Here is a 10,925-nt window from a genome sequence, read left to right on the forward strand (position 1 = left end):
ATTTAGGACAATTATTATAGTGTCTCACCAGAAGTATAAGCCACATCTTATAACTTAACAATAACCAATTGCTCATCAATTTTATTTCTGTAATCCAAAGAGAGTTTCTGATCCACAGTTTTGTACCAGCCCACTCTCTGTCCCAGTCCTTTGTCTTTAAAAACCTGCTGGTAACAAAGGCTCTAGGAAGCTCACAGCCAAGAGTACTTGGGTCTGAGTCTTCCAGGCAGCTGTCCTCACTTTGACTCAAGTAAACTCTTTAGATTCTACTTTGTGTCTCAGCCTCTTCCTTTCGGGTCAGCACTGGGGGGAGTAAATGAAGGCCCCTGCTCCTTCTCTGTCTGAAGCTTGGACTTCTCCTGAGAGGACTTCCTATTCCAAGATAGGAGGGAGTCTCACTCAGGAGAAGAAGGAGCTCCTGCCTCTGAGGACACGGTTCCATTCAATGAGGTCAGCAGGGCTGTTGACAGCTTCTGTTAATTCTGTTGGGGCAGGCACGTGGCAAGTGGCAGTTATTTGAGCTGAGGATGCTGGGATGGATTTTTACATGAGCGGTTGGCCCTTACATCATGAGACCAGCCTAAGTGTCCGAGGAAATGGAACAGCAGGGAGGGGGACATCACACCCACCACCAAAACTTCTTGTTAGTCTCTGGCTTCCACATCCTTCCCCAAAACTTCAGCCCGATTCACAGCCTCATTTTTCCATCTTTTCTCCATTCCTCCATGGGAGAGCTTTCTGTTGGTACAGGAACAGCTGCGAAGTGGGAAAGATCAAGGGTAGTAAGAGCTGCCCCAGATAATCTACAGAAAGCTTTGCTGGAATTGGGTTATGCATCTCTGAATCTGAGCTAGATCTGTTGGGTCAGGGACCATACTTATTTACTGACCCAAGAATTAAAAGAGGAGGTGACTAAGAAATGCTTGTTTGATGAATAAATAAACAGCTGACTGTTTCTATGAGCCTGAAAACTGCCTGCACCAGCACAAAAGTAAAGCCCCAACATCCTCAGGTCACATCTACTAGAAAAATATATGTCAACCCCAGAATAATGTGGGCGACGTGAGGCAAGTCCGGAGCAACACAGGAAACTGCCTTCCTCTTCTGTCTTCTCTTCCACCGTGATGCTAAAAATCTCATTAAGGCTGGTCATCTAATCAGGATGTAAGAGGGTCATTCTCTGTGGCCATTCCAGTTTCCTGGAAACTTGGCTTTCTCCTGACCATTGCCCCATGAGCGTGGTGCTGACAAGCTTGAGCTCTGACATCAGAAAGTCCCCAGTTTGAAACCTCTAGCTTCTTGCTAGCTATGAGACTCTGGGCAAATTAATCTCTCTCAACCTCAATTTCTCAATCTGTAAAATGTTCAAGGTCAAGCAACTCACTTTCCCACATTGTAATTGATGAAACTAAAATTCAGACTCAGATCTGCCTCACTCCACAGTGTGTGCTTTTTCCTTCCCACTCATCTTTTTCTCTTTCTATTAAGAATTTCGTAACACGTTTGAGATTCTGTCTCAACTCATATCACTAAGATCATCTGTCACGTCTGATGATCAAATAGAAGCCAGACTAAGATTCAGTCACAAATGTTATGGCTAAACCTTTCTTATTATTTCTTCTTAATGTTTTTCATTTATACAGTAAAACTTGTATCCTAGTATTATTGGCAGGCTAACTTATGCCCATGAGACACGTAGCTTAAATCTCTATATGGGATAGGAGAAATATTCTCCCTTTGTTTGTGATTTGAAAGCTTTCCATGAATGCTAAAGCGATTTGTTAAGATATCTTCACCTGTAAGTATTTTTTCCCTCTTAAAAGCCAAATTCATCTCTGAGTTTTACTAAAATAATCTAATTTGCTCATTTTCTCTAACCATTCCAAGCTAAATCCCAGGAAATACTAAAGAAGCAATGCACAGACACAGTATCATACAATGTGAGACACAGTATTACACAATTGATGTGAACTTCTAGGCACAGTGTGCTCACAGTCTGTCCAGAAATAACTTTGTGGCAAGCATAGCTCCAGTCTAGCTGCCTGGCAGCCTGGCAGGATATTATTATTACTGACACTAATTTACTTTTTAATGTAAATTTACCCAGAATATATTAAAGAAGTTTCAAGAAATCAAAATCAGGGATTATAACCTGACATAGTTCTAAGGAATCACCGGTTCCATGTTAGTTTAGCATTTGGTTAGCTTTTTCAAAGTCCATGCTTGAGAAACATTTTCGCTCTCCCAATCAGAGCATTGTAGTTTTTTTTTTTTTTTAGCATACTATTGTGCAGATAAATAAATGAGATATTAATGCCATTGCAAGTTCTGGCTTTGTGTAGGGTTTTCTAATGAAGCCTATTTAGGATCCTGGATTTGTCCAAGCTGTTCTGATTATCCCATCATTTTTAATATGGATAATCTACAATCTCTTATCTATTACATATGTTAAATTCTGGCACAAGTTCAACTGCTCTTCATTGAAACTGAGAAAAATTTTAGGATTACTTTGCTAGAATCCAAAGATGTTAAATAGTACAAAAAAAAAAAAAAAAAAAAGCAAAACCAAGAATCTCTGAGGCATCCTTAAGAACTCTCCTTGCATGTTCATTAGACAACCCTTTACCCAATGCATCTCTAATAGTCTGTTGAAAACACTCAAAGGCAGGTAATTTTCATGTAATCAACTAAATAAAGTGTTTAACAAATATGGCAAGTATTAATATTTTTAACTGTTTAAGTAAACTGTTTATGTAAAGTGCAAATATTAATATTTTTAACTGTTTATGTAAAGTGCAAAAGAGTTATTGATTAGGAGAGTAGCTCTGAAGCTGAACAGCCTCGGTCTAAATCCCAGTTCTGTCATCAACAAGCTCCATTACTGTTGATAAGTTATTTCGATTATCAATGTCTTAGTATCTTTCCTTATAAAATAGAGGTGATGATCGCTGCCATCTAATAGCACTGTAGCGATCATATACGCAGAGCTTACCACACTAATTGACATTCAAAAATAGTAGCTCTCAAAAAATTATTATTGGAAATTTGAGAAAAAGAATCACACTAAAAAAGGATAAAAGGCATTGAAAATAATTCCCCAAAAAGAAAATAAAAATTTCTCAAATCATATAGGACTTATTTTTTAACATTAAGAGGATTCCAACTAATTCAAATTAAATGGATAAGATGCTTATCTTCACTATGAGAGTCCAATAGCTTGTTTTCTTATTTCAATGAAAATATGTAACGATGGTGAAGATTCAGTGAGAAAGGCGCTTTCATACTAGCTGCTGGAATTCTACATTGACACAACATATTTGGTGAGCAATATGACAATCAGAAGACTAAAAGAATGTTGCATATTTTGTCTTGGCAATTCCTCTTCTGGGAATCTTTCTTAACTGAACAATTCCTAATTCAAAAGCTGCTTACTATGTAGTTATACACGAAGACATATGCTACAAAATTATTAATTACTAGGAAAACAAAACGAAATCATCTATATATTATATAATAAAAGAATAACTAAATTTCATGTAGTCACATAAAGATATGTTTATGCAGCAGAAAATTGGTATTTATGAAAAGATTGGCATAATACAGAGACAAGTTTTCTTAGTTATCATGAAGAGAAAAGTATGACAGCCATCATGAAAAATATTCATTAAAAATTAGAGGAAAATAAATTATCTCTCTGTGTGTCTATCTATCTTTCTATCTATATTTTGAGATTCTGTTTTATAACTGAAGTATGGACTCTGTGACCCTCCCCTAAAAGTCTGTTCATCTCTTTTTCAGTCAAGACTGTTGACCACTTTTTCACAACAGCCAGTAGACGTCAGTGACCATTAACCACTTTTCTCATGCATTCTATTTTCCATATTTCCAAAATACTTTCCCTTAAGCTGAATACAACTTCTCCCTCTGCATCTGTTTTCCATGAGCATATCTGGATTCACTGGTATATCTATCACTTCCATGTCCTTTTCAGGATTGGTGAACCATGTCATCATTTCCTGCTCCTTGCAGAAACTTGTTCTCAGTCCCTGGTTTTGAGCCTGTGTATCTGTCTCTCTCTTCTGTTTTTATTTTAGGTTCAGGGGCACAAGTGTATGTTTGTTAGACAGGTAAACTCATGTCACAGGGGTTTGTTGTACATATTATTTTGTCTTCCAGGCTCTAAACCTACTACCCAATAGTTATTTTTTCTGGTCTCCTCTCTCCTTCGACCTTCTACTCTCAAGTGGGCCCCAGTTTCTGTTGTTCCCTTTGTTGTCGCCGTGTGTTCTCATTATTTAGCTCCCACTTATAAATGAGAACATTTGGTATTTAGTTTTCTGTTCCTTTGTATGTTTGCTAAGAATAATGGCTTCCAGCTCTATCCATGTCCCTGCAAAAGACATGATCTAGTTCTTTTTTGTGACTGCAGAGTAGTCCATGGTGCATAGGTACCACATTTTTAAAAAAAATCTGGTCTGCCATGGATAAACATTTAGGTTGATTCCATGTCTTTGCTGTTGTGAATGGTGCTGCAATGAACACGTGTGTATGTATGTCTTTATGGTAGAACAATAAATCACAATGTTAATGGCAGTTTGTAGAATTAATTTGAGGTAATTTCTTATGCTTTTCTTTATATTTTTCAAATATTCTACAATGACAATACCTTGCTCCTCTAGTAATATGAATGTAAGCATATAAATAATTAAAGTTACCTGGTTAATCTCACTTGTTGTCTCTGAACTTTGTGTCTCCCTGCAAAGGCAAATCTCCTGAATAAATGCTTACTTAGCACGTGCATCTACTTGGAATCGAACATCTGAAATAGTTACTGTTTGTGGTGCACTGACTGTAACTTCAAACTTGGGCAGCACTAGAAACAAAGAGAAATATACTTCAGTCCCCATAAACACTGGTGAGCAAAACTTATTGCAATCATATAGCTTAAGGTGCTTGCCGGCACCAGCTTTCACTGTATGTCCATCTGGACAGATCATGTTCTGTTGCCCCAGATTCCGTGTGGCACCAGTCTACATGATGGTGTCTCACTAGTCATTAACTCTTCCTCTTTCTTTTCTCTGTCCTCAGAATTCCAAGTTTTTTCCATTGTAATCTCTAAGATCTCTCCTGGCAGATTGGGCTCTAGAAAATGTATATTTTCTAGGGAGAAAAAAAGGCAGAAATCAGAATAAGGATACTGGGGGAGGAGTGAGGAGCAGGAAAATGCTGATGATGAAGCCAACCAGGCCAAGGAAGGGAGATGAGAAAAACCAGATTCAAGCTTCACATACTCCTGCCTATGTCTAACATCAAAGGTGTTTTGTTCCATCCTTTGAGTCCTTTATCTACATAGGAAAACTACAAATAGCAATTGGTTACCCTGCACCTTGACAGTAAATTGGTGTGTCAGTGTCTTTCCTGATTTTCTTTTCACAACAATGGAGTAACCTCCAAACACTGTTTCTGAAGTCAACGGGAATGAGAGGAATCGTACAGTACGGACTGTTTTGTGACTGGCTTCCTTCTTTCCACATTATGTCTGTGAAATTCATCCATCTTGTGGCAGACAGGAGGAGCTCACTGCCTTTCACTGTCTTGTAATCTTCCATGGTCTGAGCATCCCACACTGTATCCATTCTATTCCTTCCACTTTTTGGTGATGATGAATGAAGCTTCTCTGAATATTTTTGTGTATGACTTTTGGTGAACATAAATGCTCATTTCAGTTTGGTAGATACGTAAGAAATTGAATTGCTAGGTCATAGTTTTTTCTTACATGTAGCTTTAGTAGATACTGAAAATTTCTTGTAGTTGTAGTTCAAGTTACACGCCCACCAAGTGCAGACAAAAGCACTAGTAGCTCCACACTCTTGCCAACACGTGGTATTGTCAGTCCTTTTCATTCTAGTGCATCTGGGGAATGCAGTGCTATATAACCTGCATTTTCTTTTCTTTCTTCTTCTTCTTCTTCTTTTTCTTTTCTTTTTCTTTTTTTTTGTTGTTGAGACATGGTCTTACTCTGTTGCTAAGGCTAGAGAACAACGGTGTGATCATAGCTCACTGCAGCCTCCACCTCTTGGGCTCAAGGAGTTGTCCCTCCTTAGCCTCTGGAGTAGCTGGGACCACAGACATGCACAGCATGCTCAACTTAATTTGTATTTTCTTGATGGTTAATGAAGTTGAACAGTTTTTCATACACTTAATGGCTGTGTGAATAGCCTCTTTTGTGAAATACTTTTTAAACATTTGGCCCTTTTAAAAAGATTTTTATTGTCTGTCATTTGTTATTAATCTGTGGGATTTCTTGATATATTCTGGATGCGACTTGCTTTGAAAGACCTGTATTATGATAATCTTCTGCTCTGTGGCATGTCTTTTTATCACATAATGATATTTTTTGATGAACCATATATTTTTTATTTTAATAAAGTTCAATTGATTAATCTGTTTTTACTATATTTTATTTTTAACAACCTTGTCAATATATTATTTATTATTTTTGTTTATTTACTATTTTTGTAGTTAGTGATTTTTTGTATAAAAAATATTTGCCTATCCCTTTGTTATAAAGATAATCTTATTTTTTTTAAAAAAATTCTAGACCTTCTTTTCTTCAATATACCATGCTTAACACAGATTGACTTTTTTTACCCTTCATGGTTTGGTCTAGGATCCATCTCAGATTTTTTTACATCAGGACTGAGGTGGAGAGTCATGGTTTCTATTTGTCTATATGGATGTGTGGTTAGCCCAAGGCCATTTATTGAAAGACCACCCTCTCCCCACTTAACTGTGCCGTCTCTCCTGTGTCATCTGTCAGGTGTTACTGCCTTTTCACGTCTGTGCGCTCTTGTTTGCGCCATTGGTCTTAGAAATGTATCCTTGTGCCAGCACTTCAGCATCTTAGCTACTGCGGCTTTAAAAGAAGTGTTGTTGTCTAGCGGTTAAGTCCTCCAGCTTTGTTCTTCTTTTTCAGGGCTGCCTTGGCTGTTCTTGATTCTTTGATTTTCCACGTATACTGCAGAATCATCTTCAATGTATACCAAAAAAAAAAAAATGCTGGGATTAATTGGCATTCCACTGAATCCGTACATCAAATTAGAAAGATTTGGCATCTGAAAATATTGAGTCTTCCAATCCATGAACATGATGTAATCCTCCATTAATTAGGTATTTCTTTAATTTTTTTTCTCAGCAATGTTTTGGGTTTCATATTTTTCAGTGTAAGGGTCTTGCCTGCCTTAGTTTGATTCCTAGGTATTTTTTGGTTTTGGTACTATTGTAAATGCTCCTTTCAAAAGTGTATTTTCCAATTGTTTATTGCCAGTATATGGAATGCAATTGATTTAGGGGGGTTATTTATTTTAATTGTGATATAGATAACATAAAATTTACCATTTTAACCATTTTTAATTGTACAGTACAGTGGCATTAAGAATACTCACATTGTTGTGCAACAGTTCAATTGATTTTTAATATCAGTTTTGTTGAGGTGTGACTGACGTGTTAAAATTTGCCAGCTTTAGATGTGCAGCTCAATGAGTTCTGATAAATGCATGCAGCCACATGGTCGTCACAATGAAGACTCCAGCATCCTTCAGAGTTCCCGTGTGCCCATTAGGGCTCCTCCCCCGCAGCCTCCCTCCTGGCCCTCATATCCACAGACCTGCTTTCTCACACTGTCATTTTGCCTTTTCTAGAATTTCAGGTAAAAGAATCCTACAGCAGGTACCTTTTGTGTCTGGCTCCTTTCACTTCGTGTAAAGCTCTTGAATGTTAGATGTGTATCAGTAAGTTGCCCTGTTTTATTACTGAATATATTCCACTGTATGGGGATACCACAGTTTTTTTAATCTATTTATCAGCTGAAAGCCACTTGGGCTGCTGTCAGTTTCTGGGGAGCAGGAGGAAGCTGCTGGAACATTCTTGTACAGATTGTTGTATGGAAATCTGCTTTCATTTGTCTTGGATAAACACTTAGAGGAAGAATTGCTGGGTACCATATTTGACTTTATAAGGAAATGCTAAACTGTTTTCCAGAGCAGCTGTGCCATCTGGCATGTCCGTCAGCACCATGTGAGTTCCCCTGTGCTGCAGCCTTGCCAACATGGATGTGTTTTTCAATTTCACCTGTTCTACTGCGGATGCCATTGTGGTTTCAGGCTGCATTTCCCTAATGAATGATGATGTTCTGAATCTTTTCAGGCACTTTTTTTTTTTTTTTTTTTTTTTTGCCATGTTGTATACTTCTCTGGTGAAGTGCCTGGTCAAGACTTTTACCCATGTAAAAAAATCAAACTGTTTTCTTATTGATTTATAAGATATAAGCCAGGCATAGTTGCATTTGCCTGTAGTCTTAACTACTTGGAAGCCCAAAGCAGGATGATCACTTGAACTCAGGTGTCTGAGGTCAGCCCGGGCAACATGGTAAGACCCTGTCACTAAAAAATAAAAAAAATTAAAGATATATGTATATCTCACCATGCTAGGCTGAATGATGGCCTCCCAAAGATGTTCACAACCTAATCTGTAAAAACTGTGAGTTTCTTACCTTACCTGGCGAAAGGGACTTTGCAGATATGATTCAACTAAGGACGCTGAGATGGGGAGATCCTCCTGGATTACCTGGCAGTGTCTGATGTAATCACTGGAGTCTTCATGGGAGGGAAGCAGAAAGGCCACAGTCAGAGATGGAGAAGTGGCCATAGAAGCAGAGGTCCGTGTGCTGTGGGACCATGAGCCAAGAAACCCACACCACCTCTGGGAGCTGGGAAAGGCAAGGGAGCAACGTCTCCCTGGAGCTCCAGAACGAGCCAGGCCTGATGACACCGTGACTTCAGCCCTCAGAGACTGACTGTGGACATCGGACCTCTGTGACTGTAAGATCCTAAGCTGATGTTTATTTGTGGGATTATGAACTCTTTCTTCAGTGGAGGACTTGAAGCTGGCTCTTCTGACTTTAAGGCTTTGTTGAATTATTCCTACCATTGTTTGGGGTGGAAGGGAGCAGGGTATCTCAGGTGGTGGGAACGGTGTGAGGAAGCCCCCAGGCAAACATGAGCACTGCCGCCTGGGGAGCAGGCACCTCTCAGATAAAGCAGTGTGTGCTGGGTCAGTGGGAGGTGAGGTCCATTCGGTGGATCCACTAGGCTTTGGAAGCAGAAAGTCTGGGCTGGAGATGGTGAGAAGCCATGTAGTGGTTGAAGTGCTTGGGGGTTTTTCAGAAGGGTCAGGGCTGCCGGCCCAGGCAGGAGCAGGTGCTGGGGAGACAGCACTTGCCTGCCTCCCTCCCTGGGCTCTGAGGAGGCATTCCGTGTGTGCTGTTCATTATTATTCCAGAACAGCGCTGCCAAGTTCCGTGGACCAAGCTGCTTCTGTGAGTGAGCGGTAGGGAATCCAGGAGAGTAAGGCCATCTCATTTCTCAGGGACCCTCTGGCTCACTGGATGGCCTCATCCCTTAATCTTCTTCAAACGGGTGCTGGCCTCGCTGAAGACATTCTGAGCTGGCGCCGTCAGCCTGAGCAGCACTTCAGTCCAGTCCACCCGCACTTCACTCTGGAGTGCACCCTGAAAAGACATGGATTTTGTTCAAGGGTGAAGTCATGTTTGCCTCTGTCTGGGAGCTGGAATGTATGCAGTGGTCATCTTTGCTGCTTCTGCCCCGGTGCCACACTCTGAAGAGTGAGAACATAGACAGGGTGGTCGATGGCTTCACACTCCTGTCTCCCCACCAGGATCTCTGGCTGAGACTCGGGGTCGGAGAAACCAGGGTGCCTCCAGACCACAGAACAATGAATTTTCTGTTCTCTTTTAAACTTCTTCCCAGCCTAGGGCAGTTCAAGGTCAGCTTCTTTCAGGAAGCCTGCCCTGATAGTGCCACCTAACTACAAACACTTATTTTCTGTGCTGCGTATTTTCAGTGCTAAGTGATCGCGCATTCAACCTTTCATGACACATGGTCTCCTGTGGTTCTCTAGTCTTTCTGGAGAAGCAAGTGTGAGATGGATGCCTCATCCGGTGAGGTTACAGACCTTCTGAGGACGGGGAGCAATCTTTCTTCATTTGTACCATGTCTCACCAAATAGATGATAAACCACTGGAGGACAGGTACTGTTTGACATGGAAATAAAGTTTATGGTGCCCTTCTGATCATTGTTCAGTAAACTCTTCAGGGAAAGGAGTGGAGAGATCATTAGTTAATTGGAAAAGGTATTTCTTGTCTAGTGGGGTGGATTCCTAAATTTAGGGCAAAATGTGTCATGCAGCTCTAATTTTCTACACCATGAGAAGGTAGTCCCTTTTACTTCTTTCATGTACAATCCATGCATTTGTTCCACAGATATCTGATGTTGACTGAATGCCCTGTGCAATAGAGATTGAGGATTCGAAGGTGAACAACAGGTGATCTTTCTCTGCAGGTGGTTATCTCTGTGCACATCACTCACAAATATCCATCTACAGTCCCAAGCTCCTTCCCCTAATCCATGTCTTCTGTTAGGTGTTGGGCAAACTTTCCAGATGTCAAGATGCAGACAATTAGACCTGCCGCCCCAAGAGGAGCTGAGATAATGCTACTCCTTTCGAGGAGGGGCACATGATATCGCCTGACCTGCTGAAGCAGTGGACAGAGAGGGGTTTGGGGGACACTAACTAGAAAAGCTAGCCCTCCCCACCTGTGTGTCTTGTAGCTGTCGGCTCCGCATCCACGGATTCAACCATGTGGGGTAAAACTACTCAAACAACATTGCACATGTGCTGAACATGTACAAGCTTTTCTTTTTATCATAATTCCCTAAACTACTATTGACAAAGTATTTACGTTGAATTAGGTATCACAAGTAACCTAGAGCTTATTGAAAGTGCATGCAGGGTGTGTGTAGGTTGTCTGCAAATGCCACACCATTTTATATCAGGGGCTTGAGCA

At 40.3% G+C, this 10,925-nt stretch overlaps 1 long non-coding RNA gene across 3 annotated transcripts; it reads left to right on the plus strand.

Moving 5' to 3' along the window:
* Positions 1–482: 482 nt before the first annotated feature.
* On the plus strand, positions 483–8,097 carry LOC126930037 (uncharacterized). Of its 3 annotated transcripts, XR_007717438.1 has the most exons (4): positions 483–643; positions 4,764–4,915; positions 6,977–7,170; positions 7,521–8,097. It is a non-coding gene; the product is annotated as an uncharacterized LOC126930037 (long non-coding RNA). The 3 variants fall into 3 exon arrangements; XR_007717437.1 differs by having other exon boundaries at positions 483–1,164; positions 6,977–8,097; XR_007717436.1 differs by having other exon boundaries at positions 6,977–8,097.
* Positions 8,098–10,925: the final 2,828 nt, after the last annotated feature.

Source organism: Macaca thibetana, chromosome 11 (assembly GCF_024542745.1).
Source record: "Macaca thibetana thibetana isolate TM-01 chromosome 11, ASM2454274v1, whole genome shotgun sequence".
Lineage (NCBI taxonomy): Eukaryota > Metazoa > Chordata > Mammalia > Primates > Cercopithecidae > Macaca > Macaca thibetana.